Here is a 6,374-nt window from a genome sequence, read left to right as displayed (position 1 = left end):
TGAGGCGGGCGGTGGCTGGGTCATGCATTAAGCTCCCACTGCCCACCAATGTGAGCCCGCAGGTAATAAATGCATGACCCAGCCACCGCCCGCCGTATTGAGGTGGGCGGTGGCTGGGTCATGCATTAAGCTCCCACTACCCACCAATGTGTGCCCCCAGGTAATAAATGCATGACCCAGCCACCGCCCGCCGTATTGAGGCAGGCGGTGGCTGGGTCATGCCTTAAGCTCCCCCACAGCCTACCAATGTGTGCCCCCAGGTAATAAATGCATGACCCAGCCACCGCCCGCCGTATTGAGGCAGGCGGTGGCTGGGTCATGCATTAAGCTCCCCCACTGCCCACCAATGTGTGTAATACCTCAAATAAATAAATAAACACGTTTTTTACAAAAAAAAACACCATACATTACATTTAAAAACACACATTATTTAAAGCTGGGGGTCTTCTACCTTTCGGTCTCCAGCTGTTGTGGAACTACAGATCCCAGGATGACCTGCCACCCACCTTTGAAACTGTTTTTAGGGCATCCTGGGATCTGTAGTTCTACCACAATGACAGGCCCAAAGGTGGAAAACCCATACTGTCAAACAAAGAAAAACATTATATTACCAAGCAATAAACACATAACATTCCTGTAAAAGAAAACATGATTAGAATACCATAACAAACCTGTAAAAAAGAAAATATTAAAACATTAAAAATGTGAACTATAACAACATTACATTTAACAAACCTATATACACAAATATTTAAATGTCCTTTTTTTTCTTATTCATAGATAATGTCCATGGATTCAGAACGTGAATTCGTTACAGGATTCATTGAAATCCTGCACTCGAAAGACTGTCTGTGGAAGATCAGTTCTCGGAAGTACCACAATAAGTCGCAGAAGTTGGCCGCACTCGAGGAACTGTTGGTGTATACAAAAAAATACATATCTGATGCAGACCTGAAAACTGTACGGCAAAAGATACAAAATCTCAGGACAGTATACAAAGAAAAAAAGAAGGTGGATGACTCCAAAAAATCAGGAGCGGCTAGAGATGAAATATATACTCCTGCGCTGTGGTACTACCAAATGATGTCATTCAACAGTGAACAAGAGCCTCAAAGGGAATCAATCATCTTGATGTCTGAGCGTGAGGGAGATGAGGAGGTTGCAGAAGTCTTGGTAAGTAGTGACACAGTTTAAACCAAAATCCTTAATGTTTTTGTTGTTAAATCCCAAATGTCCAATTTAGTCAGTAGTTCACAGATAGTCCTCCTGCCATGGTACAGCACCTGGTCCATTGAAATAGGTCATGTACTCCTCCCTCACTTCTTTGGCATGTGCGGTGGATGTTGTTGTAGTTGGTGGTGCAGACACAGATGTCAAATGTCCAATGTCCTCCAGGGGTCCTACATCTTCTGGTCTAGCTGGGACTGGTCCTCGTTGAGTAGATTTTCTTTGCAGAAAGTTGTGCAGCACACAGCACGCCATCACGACCCAGTCTATGTTCTCCACATGTAGATTGATGGTGGTGTGGAAAATGCGGAAGCGGTTGCTCATTATTCAAAACGCATTTTCCACAATGCGCCGTGCCCGGGATAGACGGTAGTTGTATATCCTTTTCTCTCTGGTCAGGCCCCTGTGTGCAAATGGCTTCATCACATGTTCATGTAATGCAAAAGCCTGTTCTGCAACGAAAACGTAATTTAGGCCGTGCTTTGTCTGGTCCAGTGAGGGCAGGTTGAGGGTTTTGTTGGCGAGTCTCTGGTAGAAAGCCGTGTTTTTGAAGGACCCACCATCCGAAGCACGCCCATTCTTGCCGACATCCACAAACAGAAATTCGTAGTTGGCATTCACCACTGCAATGAGAACGATGCTGAAGAATCCTTTGTAGTTGTAGTAGTATGATCCGGTGTTGGCAGGTGGGTTGATGCGGATGTGTTTCCCATCGATGGCCCCTACGCAGTTAGGGAAATTCCAACGTTGTTCAAAATCTTCCGCGATGCTGGTCCACTCCTCCACGGTGTTAGGAAACTGTAAAAATAGTAAAAAAGATGTTAAAACATGACTATAATATTTTTTATATCTTTTTTCCTATATAGACTCCCACCCAAGACCCTGATTTAACATCAACACCGGACCTCAGTCTGCTCGGTGGAGACAGTGATCCGGAGAATAGCACACAAGTGGAAAGTCAAGTTCCACCTGGACCTTGCTGCATGGGATAGGGTGGTGATGACGCCATTTGAACAAGCACACTACGCACATGGCACAAGTACACATTGCTGGAAGCCGGGGCCACAATGTGTACTTGTGCCATGTGTGTATTGGCCTGTTCAAACTGGCGTCTGACCCACCCTATCACATACAGCCAGCTACCTATTGGGATTCATAACATTTGGTGATATTTAATTTGGTTGTTTTTTTGTCTTGCTTTTAATGTCACCAAATTTTATGAATTTCAATCGGTGCTTGCTGCATGGGATAGGGTGGTGATGACGCCATTTGAACAAGGTCACTACGCACATGGCACAAGTACACATTGCTGGAAGCCGGGGCCACAATGTGTACTTGTGCCATGTGTGTATTGGCCTGTTCAAACTGGCGTCTGACCCACCCTATCACATACAGCCAGCTACCTATTGGGATTCATAAAATTTGGTGATAATGTTCTTTTGTAAAGTTGTAATAAAAAAAGTATTTTGCACACAGTTTAGTGCACACTTTCAGTTGCCTGCAGGTCAGTGCACATTGTACTTAATGAAGGCTATTTTTTTCTTTGTTTTAGAAAAAAAAAAAAAAATTCTTTACACAAGAAACCAATGTGTGGTGTTTTTTTTTTAACTTACCTTGCAATACTGGTACTGTAGCACTTTTACGATGGCTTTGCAGGTCTCCGGAATGATGACGCCCAAGGACTGAGGTGAGATGAGTGTCCCAAACTTTAGGTCTTCCAGTGACCTTCCTGTAGCCAGGTACCTTAGGGTAGCCACCAGTCTGTCTTCAGCAGGGATTGCCCTCCGCCACCTTGTGTCCTGTCTCTTGATGTGGGGGGTCACCAGATGCAGCAATTCTTGGAAGCTGGCGTCATCCATGCGCAGGTAGTTCCGATAGTCCTCCGGGTTGTTCTCCTGGATCTCTATCAGCAGGGACATGTGAGAGCGGGTATCCCTTTGTAGCAGCCACTCCTTGGTCCAGCATGCTCTCGTCCTTCTTCGCTGGGCCCTCTTCCTAATCTCCCGGACCCCGGCTTCAGCGACCAACACTTTTATACTGATAGGGACGCATCAGTACAGAATTCAGGAACAGGATAGAATGCAGGTAGGTAGCACACACTTGCAGGTAGAATAAACTTTGTATAAGGCAAGCCAAATACAAAGAGCACAGTAGCAATGTACAGGATTCAGCAGGAATACACCTAGCCTCATCTAGTAGCAGAGCAGAATGTACACAGAGTTTAGGGTTCCTGCTTTTTTTATACTCCCAAGCTAGCCCCTCCCATTGTTATGGCTATTTAAATTTCCCTCCAATAGTCAAGAGCCTGTTTAATTTTTTTTTTCAACTCACGATTTGTTATGGCCAATCTCACGATGCGTACGATCCGATAGGTCGTGAGATCGTAAGACAGATTGGGTGTCTTTTTTCCAAAATCGTGATCACGACGGCAAGGGAGCTCCCATGAAAGTTCATGAGAAAATTGGCCATAAAATTGTATCGTGAGCACATCAGTATATGTGTGGGCACCTTTAGTTCCACCCTCATCCCAACAGTAAAGTATTATGCCACGCAACCACCTACATTAAATTAATATCAGCAGCAGCAGCGCGAAACCACGGACGAGGCTCCACATCCAAGGATCCCCCAGCACAGCAACGCAATCTGCCTCCATCCTCCGTCTGATGGCCGACACCAAGGAAACAAAGGAGGAGCATGAGACCTCTGTTGAAAACACAGAAGATCCCAATCATGATCCTCACTTTGAACCCATTGTTTCACTGCCTGAGCAGGAGACTAAAACACTCGAGGAGGATGAGGAAGAGCTGTTTTAAGATGAGAGCAAAGTTGTTTCGGTTTGCTTCTGAAAATGACCCACCAGAGTGGAAAGAAAGAGGCACTGGTGATGTTAAACTGTTCAGACACAAGGAGAAAGGAACAATATGCCTTTTGATGAGGAGACAAGACCCTTAAAATCTGCGCTAATCATTATGTTACACCTTCGATGGAGCTGAAACCCAATGCTGGAAGTGACCGGGCATGGGTCTGGAATACATATGCAGATTATGCAGATGAAGCTCCGAAACCTGAGCTGCTGGCTATTCGGTTTTTAAATGCGGAAAATGCCCAGAAGTTCAAAGCAAAGTTTGAAGAATGTAGAAGTGACGTAAAAGAGAAGGATACAAAAGAAGACTCGACCAAAAATGACTGTGCCGACAAAGTGGCAGAAAAACTAGAAGAACTGTCTGTAAAGGAGGAGAGCAAGGTTCGAAACAAAGAGGTGGACATCAAGCAAGAAAAAACAGGAGACCAGCAATAAGTCATTTAGAGTCTTGTACTTTTATTTTTTACAAGGGACTTTATAACTAAGGAAAAAGTACTGAGTTTAAATATTCAGGTTGTTTTTTCTAAGCTTTTGCCCTTCAGAAGAATTCTTCAGAAACAAATCCATTCCCCAGTCATGAAAATGTACTGTGTTCACTTTCTTTTTCCATAGTGGAAACACTTATTTATAGTCATCCAAAGTAACAAATAAAACCAGTTTGAAAATGTGTACTTAAAAAAAAAAAAAAAATTAAAATCATCATATTTCACATGTACCTTCTGCCATCTGAGAAATGGCACCTTTACTTTGATGTGATATGAGCAGGGGAAAGAGGTGAAAGGGAGAAATGGATCAGTGTGATCCGTGGCCACAAACAACATGGCGGATCCAAGCAACCATTTCATTCCCCAGCCAGAAAGTGGTTTCCAGGCAACTGGACTCCCCCCCTTTCCTAGAGAATGTGCTCCTGATGTGGGTATACTGCTTGTGAACTGTCTATACTGGGGGACATGCGTGTCACACTCTCAGGATATTTTTTGCGAAAAATACCCTGAGAAGTGCAGGGACAGGATTCGCAGGGACAGAGGACCTCATTCAGAGTCGGTCGTATGGGAAAAGGGGCCGGATATGCAAATGATTCCCTCGCAAGTTGCGTCCCTAAGTTCGGATCGGTAGCTGGCCGACCAAGGGGAGGAAGCGGCCGGAATTTTAAAAAATCTGCCCCCTTCTCGTAGGCATTGCACGTCATCTCCGGGCATATAAGGATTAATCGAGACCATCGGGAACCATCGGAACTGGTCGTAGAGCTTAAGGTTGACCGTACCCTCTCTTAAGCTCTACGATCATTTCAGTGTCAAAACTTCCCATGTCACATGTGCCATGACGCTACTTTGTTAATTATGCACTCCCATAAACTGTATGCACTCCCATAAAACGCCATTCGCATAATGAGGCACGCCTGCGTCGGATCTCCACTCCCCGTTTTCAAGCACCTTCCCCTGTTACCACCCACAAACGCCTCATTCTGTCACTCAAACTACCGACCTGGCTGTGTTCAAGGAGAGAGAAATTTCTGATCGCAGCGGCTAGTTTGCGCACGCGCATTGCGAACTTTACGCATGCACAGTATAGAGAACATCGTTGGCGTACGACCGTGCGACCGCTTCGACCGACTCTGAATGAGGTCCAGAGCTTTCTCGCAAGCTCTGTTCCTGCATGCGATATTTGATACAATCCTCACAATGCATTCAAATATTGCATTGAAATTATAGGCGAGTTTATAACATCCCATCCGTATCTGAGATGCTGATTGTGATAAATATGCCCCTAAAGCCTTAGAATATACAGTATATAACTTTTTCTGTAGAAAGAATATGCATGCATACTCTTTGTTGACTAGGGAGATATATCAAACTTTCTGAAAGGAACAAGTGGATGTGTTGTCCTACAGGAACCAATCAGATTATAGCTATCATTTTATAGACTGTTTTAGACAAATGATGGCTATAATCAAATTGGTTGCTATGGGCAACAACTTCATTTGTCCTATTTAGAAGGTTTGATAAATTTCTCTCTAGTCATTTAAAAATAGGTATTTTATTTTTAAGCAACTAAAGGAATACTGTACTACTAATTGAAGTATAGCCTACTAACAACAACATTACAACTGCAGAAAACATGCTGGCAGCAACAATAGGTCAAACAGTAACTGGACACAGTAGAGAACAGAGCACACAACAGAGCACACAACACAGGACTAAAAGTCAATGAGAAAGACAAGCCTGTACAGCTATCAATAGAATAATTGATTCAAGAAGTAAATATACAAGGGTAGTTCAATAAT

The 6,374-nt window shown here is 43.9% G+C and overlaps 1 pseudogene; it reads left to right on the top strand.

The window, feature by feature from the left end:
- Positions 1 to 3,819: 3,819 nt before the first annotated feature.
- On the top strand, positions 3,820 to 4,757 carry LOC148538473 (ran-specific GTPase-activating protein pseudogene; annotated as a pseudogene).
- The last annotated feature ends 1,617 nt before the right edge of the window (positions 4,758 to 6,374 follow it).

The sequence above is a fragment of the Taudactylus pleione genome, unplaced genomic scaffold (assembly GCF_031769625.1).
Source record: "Taudactylus pleione unplaced genomic scaffold, aTauple2 ptg000040l, whole genome shotgun sequence".
Classification (NCBI taxonomy): domain Eukaryota; kingdom Metazoa; phylum Chordata; class Amphibia; order Anura; family Myobatrachidae; genus Taudactylus; species Taudactylus pleione.
This window is presented reverse-complemented; position numbering and strand designations above follow the sequence as displayed.